Source organism: Delphinapterus leucas, chromosome 2, assembly GCF_059928025.1.
Source record: "Delphinapterus leucas isolate spDelLeu-1000000601 "Yukka" chromosome 2, BTC_Dleu_Yukka2, whole genome shotgun sequence".
Taxonomy (NCBI): Eukaryota; Metazoa; Chordata; class Mammalia; order Artiodactyla; family Monodontidae; genus Delphinapterus; species Delphinapterus leucas.
The window spans coordinates 157431545-157455182 of NC_143130.1; the positions used below are offsets into that span (position 1 = coordinate 157431545).

General features: G+C 38.2%; 1 non-coding gene across 1 annotated transcript; it reads left to right on the top strand.

The window, feature by feature from the left end:
- Positions 1 to 23137: 23137 nt before the first annotated feature.
- TRNAR-UCU (transfer RNA arginine (anticodon UCU)) lies at positions 23138 to 23210 on the top strand. The gene has a single exon. It is a non-coding gene; the product is annotated as a tRNA-Arg (tRNA).
- Positions 23211 to 23638: the final 428 nt, after the last annotated feature.

The window sequence follows — 23638 nt, forward strand, 5'->3', positions numbered from 1 at the left end:
CAAGTCGATTTCCCCTACTGGGGTCAACGTGGGATGGTGAACAATGGCTTGCTCATCTTTGTACTGCTACTCGCCAGTAGAGTGCATTTATCGACTGAAGTGTTTTCAATAAATGCTTATTGGACAGATGTTGAAAGCTGTAGTCTTTACTCCACTCATGATTCTTTGGGCAAGGTCACCTGACTTCTTTTTGTTTCAGCCTGCATACTAGGCTCTATCTATCACTGGTTGAAGGGTTCTCTGAGCTTCTCAGTGGTTATGACAAAAAGAACTTTAACGGTCTGTAACTATGCCTGGGAGCCATTAGGCAGACTGAAATACCTCCAGCTGAAGGAGATAGTGTTTATGCAGAGACCAGGACCCAGCCCATGAAATAGTCCTTGGTTTGGCTTAGTGCCAGAGGTACCTCCAATTGAGAGGTAACTCAACCTCGGTTTTGAGATGTTCTTCCCCAGCTAAAGATGACATCTTAGTAGAAAGGAGTTAATAATCATGGATGTTCCTTGACAAACATCTATTGCTATAGGACCTCTAGTTGTCTTTAACTTGAACAGCTTCTTATAAAGCAAAATAAGGGAGAAAACAAGCAATGGGAAGGAAAAATTGCATTAGGCTGCACAAGCAAAATAATTTCTCTGTAATTTGGTTTACAAAAGGAGAATATTTATAGTAGTCTACCTACCCAATTACATTGCAAACAAATTTAATTGCTTTTAAGGCGCTTTTAAAAAAAACTTTCCTTTTCCACTGCCATCACCCATATCGGTAATTTCTAGCTTGCGGTCAGTGTCTAAAGGATAAGAATCTCCAGAATTGATTGCTGATATCTGAATCGAATTGAATTACATGTGATGAACCAACTCTTGAGCTCCCACATTCCCCTCATTGCCTTCTTCCTAGGATTCAATGCCTTGTCTTTGTGGGTTCTGAAATGTAGAGAAGCAGTCACATGAGATGGGGCCAGCACTGCAAGGAAGGGGGCATTATCTAACACAATTTTGTGATTTCAGGTCAGCAGCTTATAGTGTCTTGGAAAGAACATGGGCTTTGCAGTCAGATAGACCTAGTTGAGTTTGAAACCCAGCTTGTCACTCATTCTCCTTTTACCTTGGGCAGGATTCCTGAACCCTCTCTTCTCAACTTTCCTCATCTTTAAAATGAGGTCTGTAATTCCTCAGAGGGCTGCCATGATGGGTATCTAAGAAAAGCCTCACTGGATATCAAGATCCTCCACACTCAAACTGCACTTATCCTCTAACATAATTTCCCACAACTCCCTTATTAGCTTCCTCTTGTTGCATAACTAATTACCCCAGACTTAACTGCTTAAACCGACACAGGTTCATTACCTCACAGTTTCTGGAGGTCATAAGTCCAGGCATGGGTTGGTTGGAACCCAACTGCTTTAAGTCCTCACAAGGCTGCAATCAAGGTTCAGCCAGGGCTGGGATCTCATGTGAGACTTGGGATCTTCTTCCAAACTCACATGGTTGTTGTCAGGATTAGGTTCCTTGCAGTTGCAGGACTAAGGCCTTCAGCTTCTGGAGGTTGCCCACAGTTCCCTGACATGTGGCCCTTTTCATAGGCAGTTCACAGTTCAAAACCAGTTTGCTCTTTTGAAGCCAACAGTAAAGAAAGTAAAGTTTTTATATATTTATTAACATAATCACAAGAGTTATGTCTCATCACTTTTGTTATATTCTGTTGGTTTGAAGCGAGTCACAGGCTCCACCCATACTCAAGGAGAGGGAATTACACAAAGGTGTGAACACCTAGAGATGAGGGGTATCGGGGGTCACCATAGGATCTGCCCCCCACACTCTCAAAGTGCAACAAGCCACAGTGTACCCTCCTGTCTGTGTTGGTTGCTAATTGTTTCAGTGAAATTAGTTTCATCTTTCCCAAGAAATCAGAGATGGCAGACACTTGGGAAGTGTGATCTGTTTTCACATTCCTCGCCAGTGTAGACAAAGGTAACTGATGCAGAGCTTCTGTTTCCTGAGCGTTCAGACTCAGTCTCAAAATTCTTTGAAGGACAATGCAAAAGGTAGAAGCTACCATTTGATCAGTGCTGGGAAGTGTTACAAGACCTATTTGCCATCCTTGAACTGTACTGTACATCCTGGTGAGCTAGGCCCATGGATTTGCCCAGCATAATATAAAGGGAAGTGATAGCCTGGTGCCTGAGGTGTTAACACACCAGCACCTTTAGTAAGGACAACGATAATTCATGTGGAACTAACAGGAATTTCCATATATAGAAAGTGTCCTTTACTCTGTTCCCTAACAGGAAACATCAGAGAAAAACCTTAAAACCAACTAGATGACAATGCAATAGAACACAATTATGCTATCAAAGGGAAAAAAAAGTATAGGTTGTGTAACTAGAGAAATTGTTAACACAACAACTAAAAAACTATATAAGTTTGAGTCCCTTGGGAAAGAGAAACGTATCTGTAAATAAGTTTATTTCTCTGGCAATATTTGCTTGTCTTTGTATGCCTCTCCATGTGCTGAGAGTTTTCTTATCATGCCTTCATGATTATATGAGTGAATTACTAGGAATGCTATTATTTTCATTGTATTCTAAGCCTTATAGGAGATAAAAGAACACCCTGTACCTGTCCTTGGGCTCAATTTAAGTTAGAGAAAAAGAAAAATTCTCTGTATAAGAAAAAGTTTTTCTCAGTAAAACAGTTTTTAATCAATTATAATAGGCTTACCAACCATACTAACAATTACTTATACAACTTTAGCTTTTGCTGTTCTTTTTCTTTATTTTTTATTTTGAAATTTTTTTTTGGCTGTGTTCAAGAGAGAGTTCTTATAAGATGGCAGAGACATACTATTGATGTAAGGCTCATTTGTTTTAATAGAGGTCCTTAGTCATGGATTATCAGTGGAAAGCATTATATAGTGAGTGCAATTTTAAGCAAGACCTTGTCCTTCTAGCTGCATAAGGGATCTCTACAGAATAAGAAACAAGAAAAGATTATTTTACTGGCAGAAATGGAGAAAAGATATATATATATTTTGATAGAAGTACGTACAAATATATATAAATAGGTTACTATGGAAAGAAACAGAGCCTGAATATATCTTCCACTCTTAAAGTTCGGACACAATATATCAATAGGTACATAGTAAGCATATAATTAATATTTATATATTTCAGGAACAGAGTTTGGCACTAAAATGACAATATTTGGGCATAGTCATTTGATCCAGGAGAATGGAAATTGTCAGCAAACCTCCAAACCAATGCTGCTAAATCTATAACCTTATTTTAACCCTGGAGACTGTGGATGGTGACGCCACAGTCTATTCTGTGGAACTGAATGTATAAATGGTTTGTAAATAAATATTTATGGACCTATTTTACTTACTTTCAAGGTTGAGACTTGTGGAGATGTTTCTTAGAATCTAATTATGAAATAAAAGGAATTGTTAGATCTGTTTCATATCATCTGAAAAATATATAATAATGTAATACTGAGATAATTTTAGAAAACTACACTGGTTGCCACGAATCCTTGGTATTTCTTGGCTGGTAGACACTTCACTCCAATCTCTACCTCCGTCGTCATATGGCAGTCTTCCTCTTTGTGTGGCTGTCTCTGTGTCAAGATTTCCCCTTCCTTGTAAGGAGACCCATCATTGGATTAGGGCCAACCCTATCCAATATGACATCAATGTAACTTGATTACATCTATAAAGACCCTGTTTCCTTCCAAATAAGGGTCACCCTTACAGGTACTAGGAGTTAGGAGTTGAAGGTATATTTTTAAGAGACACAGTTCAACCCATGACAATTACTAATTGGCTTCTCTTCTTCGGAGCTACCCTGTGATTGAAACTCAGTGATTCTCTCTAGGGATAAGTACTTTGAAGATATATTCTATAATCAGAAGGCCCCAGTTGCTTTTAGGTCTAGCCTACTCACTTTAGTAGAGTTCACTTCCATGCATTATACTGAACCCAAGGCAAGACCCCAGAGAGGTTCAGAAAGCAGTGGCAAGGGCACACATAACTACACTGGAAGGCAGAATAGAATGGGTACAACACAGATGAAGTTGGGTGGAGATCTAGAAAAGGGAGATGACCGAGCTGCTGAGGAGGCGATTGCGGGAGGGCAGTAGCAATTTTGAGGGGCAGAAACAGTCTTAGCAGAGGCACAGAGATAAGGAAACATAGGATAGGTTGCACGGCTGACTGCAAGGTGTCCCATTCACCTGGAGCATAAGGTGAATTTAGAGGAACAGGGGTAGAGGGGTATGGCATCACAGGTTTTCATTGTCTGGGTAAAAGAAAAGGAACTTCATGGGATTTTCTTGTCTATTTTTATTGCTAGTTGATAAAGGCAGGACATCTCCAGATATGTGTGTGTGTGTGTGTGTGTTGCCCAGGGATCTGTACGTGTACAGGTATAGTAACAATAGGATTTACCAACACTACTGGGTGATGGGTTTCGATATCAAGATGCTAATTCTTATAACAGCACTGTGATTTGGGTTGTGTTGATACCCCCATTTTGCAGATGAGTAAACCGTGACTTAAAACATTAAGAAACTCATTCAGGGTCACACATCCCTGGTAAGCATTGGGTGTATGTATTAGGCAGGGTTCTCCAGAAAAACAGAGCCAATAGGAGGTACACACACACACACATATATAAACACACACATAAACACACACATACACATACATACAGAGAGAGAGAGAGAGAGATTTATTTTAGGAATTGGCTCACAACATGATTATGGAGTCAAAGAAGTGTCATGACTTAACTGTCTGCAAGTTGGAGAACAGGAAAGCTGGTGGTATGATTCAGTCTGAGACCAAAAGGTCTGAGAAACAGAGCGCTGATGTCCAAGGGCAGGAGAAGGTGGATGTACCAGTTCAGGCAGAGAGAGCGAATTTGCCTCTCTTCTGCCTTTTTGTTCTGTTTGGGCCCTCAGTGGATGGGATGATACCCCCCCACATTGGGGAGGTCCATCTACTTCACTCAGTTCACCAATTAAAACGCTGACCTCTTCTAGAAACCCCCTCACAGACACGCCCTGAAATAATGTTTTACCAGCTATCTTGGTATTCCTAAGCCCAGTCACGTTGACACAAAATTAATCATCACAGTCTAGGAACTGAACCCCATTCTGGCTGGTCCCAGAGCACACACTGGTAACCTCTACAGCACGGTTTATGGTTGGGCTCAGGGAAACCAGCACTTTGGTGCTGTGCACCTACCCGTAATTTATCTCAGAGTGAGTTCTCCATGTCACCTTCGGACTAATGCCTGTGTGTTGGAGGACTTTTGAAGATAACAATAACATTCATGCACTTGGTCACTGGATGAAAATGTGTCTTGGAACAGAGATGTACAAAGATGGCTCTTGCTTCTCCATTCTTGTTTATAAAAATTGGTGGATTTGCTGATTGGGAAAATAGCGGCCAAATGACTCAAGTAGATAAGAGCATTTGAGAGTAAAAAAAATGTTTTGGAGACCTTTAGATTATTTATTTTCTAGATAAAGAATAAGAAATTAAGAGACTTGAAGTGACTGTTCTTTATATATAGTGTATGATACTTAGTAGCTGATCAATAATTTTTAAATAAAAGGATAAAAATGTTCAAATCAAATGGGAAATTAGTGGCCAGGTAAAGACTATTTGAGGCTTTCTTACTTCAGGTTCAGTGTATTTTCTACTATATTTTAAAAAAAGGAAATTGGCAAAGATTTGGAGAGCAGGAAAAAAGTAAGGCAGGGACATGGTGGATACGAGGGAGAGATGGAGGGAGGCTTCTTTTAAGAAAAGCATACAGATTTGGGGAGGTGCTAAAGGGAGCTGTTTGGAATCATGGCAAATATGCTCCACTCCAGAAGGTGCAGTAACTGTAGTCATTAGAGGTAATGCGTTAAGAAGGGAAATAACAATCAGAAAAATGCAGTTTCACGGACGGCCCTTTATAGAACACTCCTATGGTTCTGTGCTATCATTAATACTCGCCTCATTCTGTTTTCCTGGACTGCGCAAATGCTTCGTGCCACTTAAGCAAAGCCATGGTTGCTAATTGTGCTGAACACCTTCAGAGGTGGCATCATGGAGCGTGACCAGGCAGACCCAGCCCTAATGGGCTTGACTCTGGTCTCTGGAGTGAAAACACCTCTTGAAAGCTGCTGCAAGACACCTATTGGGAGGCTTGGTAGGAAGATTGAGTGCTGCAATTTGAGGGAGCGATTCTAAGCTGTTCAGTGTCTCCTGACACCCCAGATGGATTCTAGGTGGTTCCCAAGGGGGTACAGATCTAAGCATCATCCACATAAATTTATCTCTCTCTGAATAGGGGCCCTTCCCTGTCTTATGAGAGCTCAAAGCCTGGTTTTAGAGGTAGGACAAACACACACGAAGTGATGAATGAGCATTAACTGCTGGGTTGCATACTCCTGATGGCCTATTCAAGGTTCAGAGACAGGAGTTCCAAGGGGGCAACAATGCTCGGAATTGAGGAGGTGAGAGTGGCAGAATTTGAAGGCACTTGGCATGCTTTGGAGAAACAGACAGTTGGCATCAGGGTGGATTCTAGGGCGTGGGAACAGCCTGCAGGTGGGAATGAGGGCTTGAATGGAACGGAAAATGTGTGTTTTGTTTGATTATGTCAAGGAAAAAGTCAAGTTTGTTTGTTTTTAACACCCCCTAACCCTTATTAATTTCCTTTATTTGCAAAAAGATATCAGGCCTCGGGCTCAGTCTTTACAGACATTATTAACATTCTTTTCATTCTATTTATTTTTATGGTTAACTTCTATAGGCAAATTATACTGGTTTTCCATTTTTAGTACAAGTATAAATTTATTTTAAAATACAAATATGCGAAGTAAAAAGAAATGAGGCAGTTTAAAGAAAAAGATGAAGTAAATAAGAATTCAGGATATATATAGATGGGTAAATGTGTGACATTGCTACATCATTGACCAAAGTTTGGGAAAAGTGCCGTTGACAAGTGGTGGCCATTGCGGGATGTTGATCCTGGTCTTCAGGTTTCTCATCCTCCTTCCATTACTCACCATGCATATTCCCGCAAGATGGAATTGCTGCACGTTCCCCATAAAACATTCACGCTTTCACCCTTACTTATTCCTGCTACCTGCCTATCTTCAAAGTGAAAATGTTTTCTTTGGAGCATTCAAACCTGGCCTTGCACTAAGTAGGTCCCAGTAGATATTTGATGAATAAATGAGTGTAAGAATGAGTCAATAAATAAATCAGTTGTGACTTTTCAAAAAAAAAAAATCATCTTGTAATAGGGTCTAAACTAGAGTAATGGCAATGAAAAGCAAGAGAAAGGGGCCAATCCAGGTGACACTTGAAAGTGAGAAATGAGAGATCAGATTTAGGTCGCTGCTCCTTAGACTTTAATCTGCATACCAGTCATGTGGGCATCTTGTGGAAATGTAGATACCATTCAGTAGGTCTGGGATGGGGCCTGAGGTTCTGCATTTCTAACAGGCTCCCCGGGGATGCTGCTATGGCTGGTGGGGAGATATATGTTGAGTGTAAAGTTTTAGGTGATATTGGAGAGGGGTAGAAACAAAGTGAACTCCAATTTTTTTGTGGTACTTTAAAATGTTGTTTAAAATGCTATTTTAAAGATGAAATTTGAGAAAAGAAAAAAACTCCTAAACATTCAAGGGGGTTCTTTTTCCTGTAAACTTTAGCAATGTTTTTCAATTCTGTAATCTCCTGTTTTATTTCTGTAAGTCATTTTTGGTCATGTTTTGTTCTTGTTTCTCCTGAATATAGAGGATTGGCCCATAATAAACACTGAGCAGAGGAGTGCTGTGAAGTATTGTATAATCATGATCTTATTAAAAGCAGGCTTGTTTGCACTTGAGGAGTGAAGCTGTCCAAGGTAATAGAATAAAGGGCAAAGCTGTTCCACAAACTCAGGTCCTCTGACTCTAAGTGGGCGCTCTTTCCCTCAATAGTCACTGCCATCCAATAACAAAATCTTTCAACCTAAATTGTTACCCTAGCTCCTGGGACTACTGGTGGGAGATTCTGTGTGTCAAGGCTATTGAGTGTTGCAGGCGTGAGACTCCGGCTCCCCTCCTGTCTTTGTCCTTCAGGCCCAGTCCCAGGAGCACAGGGAAGGGAGCATGCAGTGTCAGCCAGGCACTCCCCTGCTGCAGGGAGCTGCCTACCAGCCAGAGCTTGGTAATTATTATTTTACGAAAGTACATTTTGGGGATGGGCAAATCTCTGACAGCAGGATAAAGGAACAACACAGAATTCAGTTCCCTCCCTCCCCTGTGGTTATAGACCTTACTTGGCTTTTAAAAATTTTTATTTTAGGTTTAGAAGCTTCAGTCAAGAACAACAAATTAAATTGTGTACCATAGTTCTTCCAGCTCAAATGCTGTCGCTAGGCTGTAATTACTGCTCGACACCCTTCCTCAACATTGACATCTTCACCAGCCTGAAAAATCAAAACACAATTATTTATTTGTTTTAGGTTGGTTTTCTTCCATTAATTTTAATAATCCATGTATTTTTCTTTATTAATTTCTTATTTGCATGTTTTATGCCTGCTATTACTTAGTTTCTGCAGTGTTTCCCAGAAATATGGAATTAGTTATGCTGGATACTCTGTTCAGAAAACTCAGTAGTCACACAGCATTATAATGGTTAAATACCAGGGCTAGTAACTAAGCGCTGCTGATGTAGAGACAATTTGTGATAAAGGATCAGGACCTGAGTTCCCTTGGGAGAGAGGGGATATATCTCTAAATATCTATCTATAAATATGTATATAAATATATACAAATTTATATGTATGTGTTAGTACATGTGTGTTTATGTTACATGTATATATGTATGTATATAAGTTAATAATAAACTCAGCATATGCCCAATTTGAAAAAACTGGGAAATATTGAAAAAGAGATAGTAAAAGATAACTATTACCCAAATTTATCAACCAGAAATAACTATAATTTACATTTTAGTATAGTAAGCATTTTACTATACATAGGAGAGAGTACACTTAATTTTTTGGATACTTCTGATTTTAAACCTAACACTTTATTATAAGCACTTCCCTATGTTGTTAAAAATCTTCGGCCTTTTTATTATTTTAAATTACAAGTATTTTTTTCATCGATTATCAGATTAATGGACGTTTACTGTAGAAATTTGGTAAATACTGAAAATTTTAAAGAAAAATAAAATAATCCATAATTATACTACTCACAGTTAACAAGTGTTACTCTTTAGTATACTTCTCTCATATATATATACACACATACATATATATGAACTAAATAAAATTTAATAATTTCTAACAAAACTGAATCATATTACATTTACAGCACTTTAATCTTTTTCCACTTAAGTTGTAGCATGCGCTTTCCCCATGTTGATAAATGTTCTTTAAAATGATTTTTAAATGGCTGCATAATATCCCATCATGTGTTAACTAATAATAAACCAGGAGAATCTAATACCCAACTAAATGAGATCTAGTTCATTCAGTCCATGTCTGTGTCTGAACAAAAAGAATAGTTTGATAGTTTGAGGGTTATCATAGTTCTTTTGAAGTTGTGTAACTCAAATTTTAAAATATATCTTAAATAGATCCCATGCTATAAATATCTATTATTATTATCATTATTAATAGCTATCACATATTGATCTCTAAGTATTAAGCATCATGTACATTATCTAGTCAATATTTGCAACTCTTTGAGGTGGATACTGTTATCTCTGCTTTACAGTTAAGGAAACTGAGAGTCAAAAATAGAGGTTAAATAACTCATTAGTGGCTAAGCTTAGATTCCAACTATCTATGTAATTCCACCATCTATGCTCTTAACCACTAGACTGTGCCCATTTAATATTAACAATAGATGCATTTGTACCTTTCCTGAATGTATTTATTTTCACCCTGTATACCTCCCAAATAACGTGATTCATAATCAGTATTTTCATTCTACATCTAATGTGTGTAATGCACTATGCTCATTTCTGCTAAGAAATACATAGAAACAGAAGCCATAGTACTTGCTCAAGAGCTTCTCAACATCTCATTAGGGGTGCAATGTCTACATGTGTGCAACGTTTAGATTCATAAAAGACTTAAGCATGAATACAAGTTAGTAGGATAAGAGCTAGCCCATAGTAGTACACAAATAATTTCCAAATTGGTATTATGGTTCAGAGAAATGACATGCCATTGTGGGATAGAGTAGCCTGGAATATTCTTCTAGGCCAGTAATTATCTCTGATGCTTACAGAATGGATAACTGCTGCTAAAAAAATAGAATATATTTTTTAAATTTGAAGACATGCTCCTTTATTTTGCTATTCCTGGATTTGCTAAACAAGACCATGTTTGATGTCTGTCTTTTAAAATGATTCTGTTGGATAGTTATTAGATTCTGTTAATCTCTAGAAATTCACCAAGAACAATTTTATATATATGATCCAAGAGTCCATTTTAGCTAGTCAGGTACCCACAGCTAAGACTGCAGATTTTGGTAAAATACGGTCTGACAGTTATTTTATGGGACATAGTTATGTGGTTATGTTTTATGAGCAGTTTTTCAAACACACGTTAATATAATGCTAACTATATTTGAGGGTGCCGGTTACCTTCCAGAACCTTTCCACATTTTAACTCTGATTATCAGATCAGTTGTGAAACCAGAATTCCCTTTCATCACTCCATTCTGCCTCTGGTTAAATACCTTCTTTGTATAGATCCTTATATAACACAGAGGCAGGTATAATCCTTCTAGTGGTCTCAAAATTTTGTATAAACCCGACCAGATAATCATATAGGGGAAATAGGATTTAGGGAAATTCATTTTGATAACTATGAGACAAGATTTGTAGGTCAGTGTGGCATTATATTTAATCCACTTTCATCTTATTACAAATTTGGCTCAGGACATAAAATGTGTACTGACATGAGATCTGCGCATTAGGTAGGTGGTTATTTTCCTTTGACTATTCCTCTGTAAAACAAAATGTTGGTGATGAAAATGCTAGCTGGTTAGTCTTATTTGCCAGGATTCGTGACCTGCATTGTGAAGGGCTTAACCGTATTAGGAACACTGAACTTCGGCGCTGAAAGGAGTATCTGAGCTTGTTGAGTCTAGTGGCTCTCAAACTTCAGTGTGTGTGAGTTCACCTAGAGGGCTTAGTAAAACACAGCTTGCTGGGTTCCCCGCCTCAACGCCCCTGATTCAGGAGGCGAGGCCTGGGAATATGCATTCGAACATGTTTCCAGGTGATGCTGATGTTGCTGATTTGGGAGCTGTACTTTGAGAACCACTCTCCTAGTTTAAGGCTTTCTTTTTACCAATGAGAAAACTGAGGACACAAGAGAGGTCATCCATGTATGTGTATAAATCAGATCCTGTTCCTCTGCTGCTAAAAGCCCTCTGTGGTTTCTTGTTGCGCTTGGAATAAAATCTCCAATCCTTATTATCCAGAATATCCTGAATGCCTGGTCCCTGCCTGTCCCTCCACACCACGGTCCCCATAGAGATTCATTGCACTTCGTTCCAGTTATTCAAGGGCCACGTCCTTATTTCAGCATAAAGAGCAGCTAATACGGCGACATGGCACAGAGCAAGGAGTGAAGGATTGACTTCTAGAGGCTTTCAGTCCCATTTTTCAATGCTTGCCATTTGCTTGGGGCTCCAAATATAGTTAATATTAGCCACATGCTTAGTGATTTATCAGTGTTCACTTCCATGCAATAGGTCCATCTTGATTTTTCTGTGTATTTTACTTGGCAGAGAAGCTGATTCTAATAATAATAGCTAACATTTATTAGCTATGTGCCACATACCATGCCAAGTATTGAACAAACATTATCATATTTAATCTTCATAAAAGCCATATAAAGTAGGTATTACTCATATCTATTTTACTAGTGAGGGAACTAAGGCTTAGAGGATTAAGTAACCTTTTGAATGTCACAGTACTAATAAGGACAGTACTGAGATTTCGACTCTGATTTCTGGGGCTAGAATCTCCAATCACAATTTTATCGTGAAATAACTACTGTGTTTGTCTAAATAACCCCAACTGGCCAAATGATGACAACCCCTTCTCCTGGATGCTGTTTTACTGACTATCAGAAAATCAGGTGGTGCCTTCGGAGGGAGAAGAGGGAGTTTTAGCTTGAAAGGGACTTTACAAAGACATATGAAGTGAGTAAATTGGGGTTAAGCATGGTCACATTAAAGTTCAGTACCTCAAAGTGTCATGTCTTTTATCTTGATAATTGAAGAGTCTATGTGAGAGTCAATACAAGGGAGGCATTCGGTCTACTTTACATGCTATTTCTCAACTGGTTTTGAGAGTGGTTTATCTCTCCTACATCCACGATAATAGAAAAGTCTAATACACTGAGATTGCTTTTAAGGCTAAAGGAATTCCAGAGGCAGCCGCCCATAGGGTGAGAACAATAGAAACTCCTTTAGCCTGAAGTTACAAAAAGATGTCAGACAAACACTGCTTCCTCCGAGAAGTTATTTGTGATCAAGACTCAGTCATTGGTCAAATGAACAAATGATCTCTTTATTTCTGAAGGATCAGAAAAATATTGGAGCAATCTTACTTTCCTCCTGAAGCAAGTCTGCAATGAGTTTTACAGAAGCAAATTCCTTCAGTGTTTTGTTTTTTCATTTGTTTCCTCTTAACAAACTACTTTACCTAAAAGTATCATCACTTTTTGAAAATTTGCCTTGAGAAATTCTTATTTTCTTTCTCTCTCTTCTTACTTTATTTCATTTAAGCATTAATTCCCTTATTCATTCTACACATAGTTATTTCACACTTACAATGTGCCTGAGTTTATTTATTTTAAATATTAAAACCCACTAGAGCTGAAGTTTAAATATGGGACCTCGGTAGTGGTGAGACCACCCGTCATGAAGACCTCGGTGTAATTCAGAAACTGAATCAACATGGATGGAAACCAACACAGGCCCGGTTTTATACCATTATAATAGCTTCCATTCCAAAGCACAATTGTATGTGCATTAAATATATGCTTCTAATAAAATAAAAGACCAGCAAATATAATGCGGAATTATTTCCGTATTTAGAAAAATACATCATAAACAAGGAGGGATTTTCTTAGGAATGTAAGGATAACATCAGGAAATATATTAATTAAATTTAATATAAGATAGGAATAATGATATTAAAGATAAAGGTGGAAAACCAAAATAATTTAAATAATCAAGGAAGTGATATAATCAATATATATTATTAAAAATAATCTGAACAAGCTTAGATTGGAATAGAATTTTTAATCTTAATAATGGGAAGTTATCAAGAACCTATAGCAAATATCATATTTATTCAGGTTAAAAACAAAGCAGGGATGCCCACTATCATTTCTATTTATTATTGAAATAGAGAAACTAACCAATAGAATAAGAAAAGAAAATCAGACACATAAAGATTGGAGAGGAATATATTGAACTTTCCTTATTTGTGGAAAGTCCATGAAAGTCCATTGGCAGACTATTAGAGCTAAAAGTGATTTCAGCAAGTTTGCTGATTAGAAGATAAACATATAAACCTAATTAACTTTTCTCTGCAATTATAATTACCAATTAAAATGTAGAGCAGAAAAAAAATCCTGTATGCAATAGCTACAACAATATAAAGAAGCTATAAATCAATCTAAAAAGATTCATGACCTTTATGGAAAAAAATGACAAATGACAAAATATCATTGAAGATTATAAAGTTCTGAGTAAATCGTCAATATCTATCATTTCATGAGTATACTCAATAACGTGAAGATGCCAATTCTCCCTAAAGTATTCCATAAATCTAATACAACTCTACTCAAAATCCCAACAGAAGTTTTTATGTAACCTGACACAGCTGACCCTATAAAACTCATGTGTAAATGCAAGGAGCCAAAATAGCCAAGATAATTCTGGAGGAAGAAAAAAAAAAAGAACAAGAGAAAAGACTTGTCCTACCAGATATCAAGACATATTTTATAGCCATAATAATTACGATAGTGTGACACAGGCATATAGACATGTGGGATAGAATAGAGCTCAGTAACTGTCTTGTGCAATATAGAAAATTCATACGTGACCAGGTGGATGTTACAAATCAGTGGTCAGTGGACGAACTAATCAGTAATGGTGCTGGGATAACTGGTTATCTATATGGAGAAAAATTAGATTTCATCTTTACATCAAACATGAAAATAAATTGAATACTTAAAAATTTAAAATGCAAAACTTTAAAATTTTTAGAAGAAAATAAAGGTGAATGGCTTTATGACCTATGTGTGGAAAAGATTTCTTTAAAAAGGTCAGAAACAAAGCATATACCATAAAGAAAATGTTGACAAACTTTTCAAGGAAAAACATGATAAAAAACATAAGCCACTGACTGGGAGAAACTGTTGGCAATGCATATATGTAATATACAAAGGATTGGTATTACAGGTTGTATAATGAACTCCTACAAGTCATCAAAAGAAAAAGAACCCAACAAAAAAATGAACAAAGGATATGAGTAAGCAAATCATAGATGCCAAGGCAAAGTGGATTGTAAACACGTAAAAGGATGTACAGTCATAATAGTAAACCTGAGACTGCAAATAATATTGTGACATAACTTCAAACCACCAGATTAGCAAAAATTAATAATTCTGATGATACTAAGTGTTGGCAAAGAGGAGGAGCAATGAGAACCCTCATATACTAAATAGCGGGAGTGTGAAATAAGGCCACCACTTTGGAATGCAATTTAGCATTGAAATTGAGCATGACATTTGACCTAATAATTGTACATCTATGTAAATGCTTTAGAGAGACTCTAACAAATTTGTATTTAGGTAATTACTAGAATGTACATTGGAACACTACTTGCAATTAAAAAAAATTAGAAACAATCTAAATCAGCAGGAGAGAACATAAATAAATTGTAGTATCTCTATACAATAGAATCCCATCCAGCAGTGGAGCAGAACAAAGTAGAGCCGCATGTAACAACATTGGTAAACCTCAAGGTCATAGTCTCGGATGAAAAAAGCAAATTATGCAATAAAGGTACAGCATGATCCCTTTATGTAAAGTTTGTAAACATGCCGTATAATCCAAAATACTTTATGTAAAGATTTACATATATAAAGAATAAAAAAAAAAACATGCCTGGACATGATGAACATCCCAATAAAAAGGTTACTTCTGGGGAGAAAGGTGGGACTGCTATAAGGGGGATTTACCTATGTTTGTAACATTCTATTTCTTCAAAAAGGATCTGAAACAAATACACCAGAATATTAGGAGTTAAAAAACAGATTCAGATACACATATATTTATTATATTTTTATTTCTATTTGTTTGAGTGAAACATTTCAAAGTTAAATAAAGAACCACTTAGCCTTACTGAGGTCATGGATGCTGAGTGCTCAGCCAGGTTTATTCACTAAGTTCTTCTACTTCTGGCTCTCAATGGGACTGATTACAATTATATATGACCACATAGCATAACTCTTCAGACTCTTTGGGAAAATGTCAAAATTGTGAATGTTAAATTCTGAAATGTCAAGGGCCAACTATAGACATACAAAACCAGCTAAGGACTAAAAGGATAAAAATGAAAACAACATAAAATAAATGCTGTTCGACATAAAGTTGAGAAGAATATATAATGTCTCCTTCCCCCCTAAAATCAGCCCAGAGGATTGGCATTCGCCCTCCTGAAGGATTATCTGTCTATATGAGCAAGCGCCAGTCTGAAAAACTACACAGGGTAATATAAAACAAAATGAAACAAAACCTGCTCATGTGAAGGGAAAAGAATACTCCACAAAATGGCTGCACCTTCCCCAGTACATCCTTCAGCTCCCCAAACAGCTTTCCCATCCTTGACCTTCTCTTTAGAAGCCCCTCCTTAAGCAGTTACACACAGCTCTGCAAATGTTAGAGTGACATTTGGACTGGGCTTGCGTGATCAGTTCGCCCGCGTGTCTGTGCTCCCTGGGGACCTGCCAAGCTTCAGAGCAGCGGTATTAGCCTCACCCCCCAGAGCTAGCAATAACATTTACCAGCTACAGTTCTCTCCATCTTCAAATATTTCCTCTGGCCCACGAGAAGGTGATCCAGCCCCTCCATAGACTGGGACCTAAAGAGAGCGGTTGAGAGGGAGGTGACCCCTCCTTTAAGAACTTTTAACATTTACCTTTCATTAAAGATTGTACTTGTGTTTTAATTGGGCTTCCCTCCTAGGATTCTGATATGTTTGGAAAAAATTAATTACTGAAATTGCATACCTGTTAGGGGCGGGGCACACCTTTGATGGAAACTCTGAAAAAGTCTGGCTCTGGCTGGTGAGGAATGGCATCTGAGTACTCATTGAAATCCATAAAAGTCCAGAGTTGGCAAGGAAACTATACAATTATTAATTATTTATAACTTAGAAAACAATTTTGGAGCCCTGTATGCTTAATATACGTCTAGGACTGGGCTAGTCAAGACTTAAAGAAGTCAAAATGACCTCTTTTTTTTGTTGTATCTCCAGTGCCTGAATGGGTGATTCAACTGATGAAGAATGAATTGAATATCCTCCCAACAGTCTAATGAGTCATGTGCTAATCATCCTGATTTTATTAATGAGGAAACTGAAGCTCAGAGAGATTAACTTGTTAATCTTTGTTAATCTTTGCAGCTTGTCCAGTGGCAAAGCTAGCTCCTGTCAGGCCTTGTATACAGCCTGAGAGCATAATTGCTCTGCTATAATCTGTACTTATAGAGGCACATGTGTGTCAGAAATGTGATGATAAGCATTAGCAGGGAAGTTAAAAGTGAATAAGAACACAATAGAATTCTAATTAACAAATGTGGAAGGAAAGAGGGCGAGAGAGAATCACCATTAGGTGAATACTGCAGTAAAAAATGTTGCAGATACGATCCACTGATGGATGCTAAAATTAGTGGGTGAAAGTTTGAGGAGAATCAGAATTTGCATAGGCTCAAAGTACCTTCCACAAGATATTTATCAAGTACAAAGGAAAAGACAGGTATTTAACTTTTTTGCTTAAAAGACCTGGGAGATACCAACTTAAGTAATCAAGAAAACATCACTAGTAAAAACACATGTCAACATCATGAACCCCTTGATATAATGCACTGAGAAGGACACAATGTCATTTTCATGGTATTCTTGCCTAAAATGCATAACCTCACTCCAGTTATGAACAAACATTGGAAAAACTCAAATTGAAGATATTTAATAAAGTATCTGACCAGTACTCTCTTTTTTTTTTTTTTGCGGTACGCGGGCCTCTCACTGTTGTGGCCTCTCCCGTTGCGAAGCACAGGTGCTCCAGACACGCAGGCTCAGCGGCCATGGCTCACGGGCCTAGCTGCTCCGCGGCATGTGGGATCTTCCCGGACCGGGGCACGAACCCGTGTTGCCTGCATCGGCAGGCGGACTCTCAACCACTGTGCCACCAAGGAAGCCCCTGACCAGTACTCTTTAAAATGACATGAAAAGCAAGGAAAGATTGAGGGGCTATTATAGACGGGAGAAAACTAAGGAGAAATAACAACTAATGCAGTGTAGGATCCTGAAACAGAAAAAGAACATTAGTGGAAAAAGTCATAAAACTGAAAAAGATCTGAAGTTTATTTAAAATATTGTGCCAATGTTAATTTCCTATTATTTAAAATCATGCTATGGTTATGCAAGATATTAGCATTAGGAGAAATAGGGTAAGAGGTGTAAGAGAATGCTTGGTATAGTTTTTGCAACTCTTCTGTAAATATGTAAGTTTGAAATACAGGGTTTAAAACAACAAACAAAATGAAACAAAAAATGAGCAGGAAATACACTTGCCTTCAGATATGCTTGCAGCTTGAAGAGAGAAGCAAACTTGTAAACTAAAATGAAAAGCACACAAAAACAGTCTTGTAGGCATTGCCTGTAATATATGTGTGCACCAGATAGAAAGGGGCCATGGAGGAGTGGTTGATCTTATCTGGAAAGGGAATGCAGGTAGCCAGGATAGACTGAACAGAGAAGGTGATGTTTGAGGTCTTTTATCTACCATCTATTTTACTGAGAACCTGCTATAGGCCAGGCACTCCTCTAAAAAGAAGCTACATGGTAGTAAACATGAAAAGGTACTGCTTTCATGGAGCTTCCATTCTAGAAGGAGGTGTCAGATAAACACATGAACAAAAACCTGACATTTTAAGTGCTGGGATGAAAAATAAATGAGCCAATGCGATAGAACACGCTTGGGGGAAACGGGCAGTTAGATAGGGTGATTGGGAAATACCTTTCTGAGGAGCTGATCGTTAAGCTGTTAGGACCAAGGTATGAATGAGAAGGAGCAAGCCATGCCAAAAAGTCAGGGAGCAGGTAATTCCATGACGAAGAACAGGTTGGCTGAATGCCCGACCACAGGAACAAATTGCTGTGTCCTATTCAATAGGACAAAAAGAGGTCAGCATGCTGGGCTATAATGGACAAGGGGATAATAGTAGATGAGCTGTAGAAGTAGGTTGACCAGCTGGCTTTAAGTCCCAACTGACATACTTTTGAATAAAAGGTGGTGCTATTAATAATTACACCAGGACAATAGAAGTAAAATGGAACTGTCTGGGCCAAACCTAGACATAAGATCACCCTATAGAGAAGAAACAAATCGTGTAGGACTTTGTGAGTCAGGCAAGGAGTACAAATGTATTCTAAGTGCATTAGGAAGCCATGGGAGGGTAGATCAGGGGAAGGAAGTGATTGCTCTGGCTGCCAAGTGGAGAATAGACTATTGAGAGGGAAGAATGAAAGTAGGGGGAAGATTAGAAGTCTAGCTAGCAGGCAGAGAATGGGGGCTTGAGCTAAGGAAGTAGACACGGAAAAGGAGACTCACTCAGTTTTGAAGGCAGAGTCAATGAGCCTTGCTTACTCTTAGTAGATAGGCCAGGATTAGCCAGTTGTTTAGGGACTGTAGAACGTTCCATACGAAGGTAATGGCAAGAGCAGAGTCACAGGAGCAGGTCATATTCTAGGAGCCCATAGTGTATTCTATGGCAAAAGTGAAGGGGCACAGAGGGGACAGGCAAAACTGTGTTGGAGATATGACCACAGGCCAGATCATCAAAGACAGAATCCAATGCTAAGTAGTAGATATTGGGATGCCATTGAAAGTACTTGACTGGAAAGTGACATGATTTGTTTTGTTTTTAGAAAAATGACACTAGGTCAACTATGAGGAAAACAAAAGAGCAAAGGAAAACCCCCCATGGAAACAGATAGCGTTACCTTCTGCTAGTTAGAGGAATAAACAAGAAACCAGAAATATTTTGAGGGTGGTATAGCAAGGTGAGGGGCCTTTTATTTGTACTAGAAACTGTCCACCTGTTCATCAGACGCACCCTTGACTGTCTAGTGGTTTACAGTATAATTAACTGTTGACTCAAGGACTGCTAGATAGTGTCGCTGAGTCATAAAGAAGCTCCAAGAGGAAAACTTTAGGGACAAATTAATGTCATGTACCATGTAACTTTCTTCTTCTGCTCCAGTGCTGTTCTTGGCCCACTCATTTCTAAGTTTTAGCAATGTCTCTCAGACTAGTGTGTCTCACAAGCAATTTTGGCAAGCTAAGCATGGTGGTGGAGCCAGATAACTTGTTCCCTGTAGACTTAGAAACTCCTGAGCTGCGGGCTGTAATATAATTTACAATACAGTTAGCCAACCCTGTAAAACAACGTTCTGTGTGCAGGGGAATGGGGGCCTGACAAGAAGTGTTTATAGCTTGATTTTAGCTGTGCTCTCCATTGTTACCACGGTAGCAGCCTGCATATGACACATCCTAGTCATCAGTCAGATAGTTACAACTTTTCTTTTTTAATTTGGCAAGCTAAGCATAACATCAGGCTTTGCGTAATAGCCGCCCCAGTGTCCCTTACCTTAGGAAGTGGTAGCCCTAGCATGCACCCCCCATCTTTTAGGACAAAGGAACTGAGACATAATTGTTAGATATTCCATGGCTGTGGCTTATGCCTTGATAAAATTATCTGATGTCTTACTCTTCTAAAGGTCTTATACCATGATATTGATAGAAGGCTTGAGAATAAGAAAATCTGAGCAATGCCTGTTGATTTTTTTTCTCCCTAGTGTGTTACAATAGCTACTTGCCACTTACATCACTCAACTAACAAGGTTACTTCTATTCAGCCATTGCCCCCAGGAGACTATAGCTAATATTAAAGCTCCACAGGTGGGGACTCTGTCGATTTCAAGATCCCCAGTCTGGCACAGTGCTGGAAAACATAATAGGCACTAAAATACTATGTTTTGATTAAATAAACCCAACTATTAGCTTAAAAATGTGCCCTAATGATTTGGAAATGAATACCGCATACGATGTAGAAGAACATGTTCTGCTGAGCAAGAGTTGGCCAGGGGGTTGATGAACCGATGTGTCAACCTGAGACACTACATAGGATCCAACATTCACTCTAACAACATTCTGAGTTTTGCAAAACTATGTGGAATTCAACTCCAAGGCTATTGTATTAACCCGGGCAACTCTAGATTCTACTGTGCACGAATGTAGAGTTGTGAGATGTCCCTCTATTAATTCTCTTAGTTACACCCGTTAGAAAAAATATCTTTTAATTCATGTCCATCGTGAATTGGGTGCAATGTCTGGCACTGTCACAGTTCTTCTGTACTTCCATTCCATAGTTAACTCTGCTTAAGTAGTGTTGGAAATAGCTTGTATACCTATCATATACGTCATATATATAACATATATCTTATATACATATGATATATGTATATCGTATATATCATATATATGTATCAACAGTACTCTGAATTAGGTGCTTCAGTAGATCTTTAAGTGTGTGTGTGTGTGTGTGTGTGTGTGTGTGTATCTGTTGATTCACCTGTTTCAGATCATTGCTGATTTTGTGCAGCCTGATTTTGGAAGCAGGATCCCAAATAGGAAAAAAAGGAAGGTCTTTAATATCTCCTTAAGAAAAAAAAAGTCAAAGCTTTTAAATATTACCTCAGTCTCCTCAGTTTCGAAATAAAGGTTTGAATGCAGGTAAATTTTAAGTTTTGAACTCTAAATTTCTCTGCAGTTCAGAAAGAGTAATTTTACAACTTCTGTATTCTTTTTTTTTTTTCTTATAAAAATCACAAGAGACTGATTCTACTTTAATCAGCTACTTAAACTTCTGGCCATTTCTTCATTGGTTTGACTTTTCTAGGAAATGTATTTTATATTCCTAAACAATTTGATTTTGGTTCATGTTGAAATACTGGCCCTGTCTCTCCTTATAAGAAATCTGTACATAACTGAGGTTGGTTGAGCTGGTACATTGCAGAACAGTTGGCAAGTAGAAAGTGTCTTCTCTTTTGCTGCCCTGGAGAACTTGTTTCTCTGGTCTGGCCTTAGACTATAATGGAGCGATCACATTCTGGTGAGCACAGCTGTGTGCAGAACAGTTCTCTGAGCCTTCAGTCCAGTCATTTGGGAATGAAAACATCAAAAACTAGCCTGGGAAACACAACCAGGACAGGCTGCAAGTTGGCCATTAATCACTTTACTGTGTCTGCTCAATGCTGTTGTCTAAGAGCGTTCTAGAATAAAGTAAAGGTGATAAGTATACAGATCCATTCAATATAGTTCCGTACCTGCCATCAGTCATCCTTGTTGATGGATCAGAGGTAAAACTTTTTTTATTCAAATTTTTTGTAACCGATCATCAGTGATAACGAGAGAGCAAATGTATTCTCTGGAATACTGACAGGAAGAATATGACAGAGTGAGGCAGCAAGCTTTAGGCAAAAATGAAAGTCTACAGAATAGTGCTGTCTGTTTTTCAGGATGGAAATCGTAGCTGGATGTCAGGTTCAATCACTGAACATAGTCTGCCTATGACTGTAATGAGCCATGCTTATTATCAAAGGTAAATAATAGGACTCTAGTGTTCTTGAATGTAATCTCTACCATTATTATGAAAGTAGACCCATTGTGTAGGGAATTTGAGAACAGAAGAAAGCAGAATGTCTACCTTATTTCTCCATTTAACCAAAGTAGACTTTATAATAAAGAGGAAGACTAACAAAACACTTTAACCCTTCACAATTTCATTCCACTTTATAGTTTGCAGAGCTCTTTCAAACATATTTTCTTATATGACTTTTGAAAATGATTGAAGATTTACATAAAGGAAAAGGAAAGTCAGAGAATGTGCAACTTTCCTGAGGTTGCGCGCCCATAAGAGGTGGAGCTGGGAGTGGAATGTTGGCCTCCAGACACCTAGGCTCTTTCTACTGATCAGTGTTGCCTCTAATATGGAAGTATCTGCACGTGAAAGCAATGGGTCATCTCCAGACATCAGGGAAGTTAAAACACGTGTGTGTGCACGTACACATGTAACATTCATTGAGGACCCATTAATTTCAGACATTTGGATATCTTCGCAGTCATTCTCTTGGGCTCACCTTTGTGATGGATAGCTTTTCTTTGCAACCCTGGATCCATTCTTCACTCTTCTTCATACTTTTTTACTCAGCTTTGTACCCTGGAAGGTTATCCTATAGGGATTGCATTAACAGCCTCTCTTACCCTTTTGTATTCCAGTTGAATTTGCCCAATGGGAAGCATGCAAGAAAGATGAGAAGGAATGATGAGAATGAGGTCTGAATATTTAATTTCTTGTCTGTGATATGGCTGCCAGCTGGCTGCACACCTTGACATAAGGTCACAGTCTTGTGAGGCACTCATAGTGCACCCTTGTTCTCTCTCCCTCTTCCACTCCCCGCTCAGCGTTCTGGCAGTTGACCTTCTGCTTGCTCTATCAGGCCTACACATAGTAATATATGGGTCTGCTTTTACTAGCCCTAAATACCATATTACCTCTGGAGGGTTCACTATTCCCTACCTTTACCGTTATAAATATTACTTGTATTAAACCTTCATCAAATGGCATAACTTGAGTTGGCCGTCTATTTCCTATTAGTATCCTGGCTGATTCAGTAGTATTATTATACATGTTACAGATGGGGAAACTGAAGCCCAAGAATATTTCACAGTTAAATAACTTGCAGATCTAAGACTTCCCTGGTGGTCCAGTGGTTAGGACTCTGTGCTTCTAATGCAGGGGGCATGGGTTCGATCCCTGGTCGGGGAACTAAGATTATCCCACATGCTGTGCTAAGGTCCCACATGCCAGTGGGGCCAAAAAAATAAAAATAAAATAACTTGCAGATCTAGGACTCTACCCGAATTTTCTAACTCCAAGTCGTGGCTAAAAATAATATATATATATATATAATTTGCAGATCTAGGATTCTACCCAAAATTTCTAACTCCAAGCTTATATGCTCATAGTGACAGCACACTGAGCAATGATTCTGAATAGGTATAATTACATATGTGTAATTACAGCTCTGCCCGATAGAGCTTTCTTGAATTGACTCAAAGAGTCAGATCAATTCTAAGAAACATACCACCATCATTTATAAATATTGTTTTGAAATTTCATAATACGTTTGCAAAATAAAGCAGCGGCAATAGTATCTGGAGGAAAATTGGGTAAGATTGCATCTAATCTCTTAC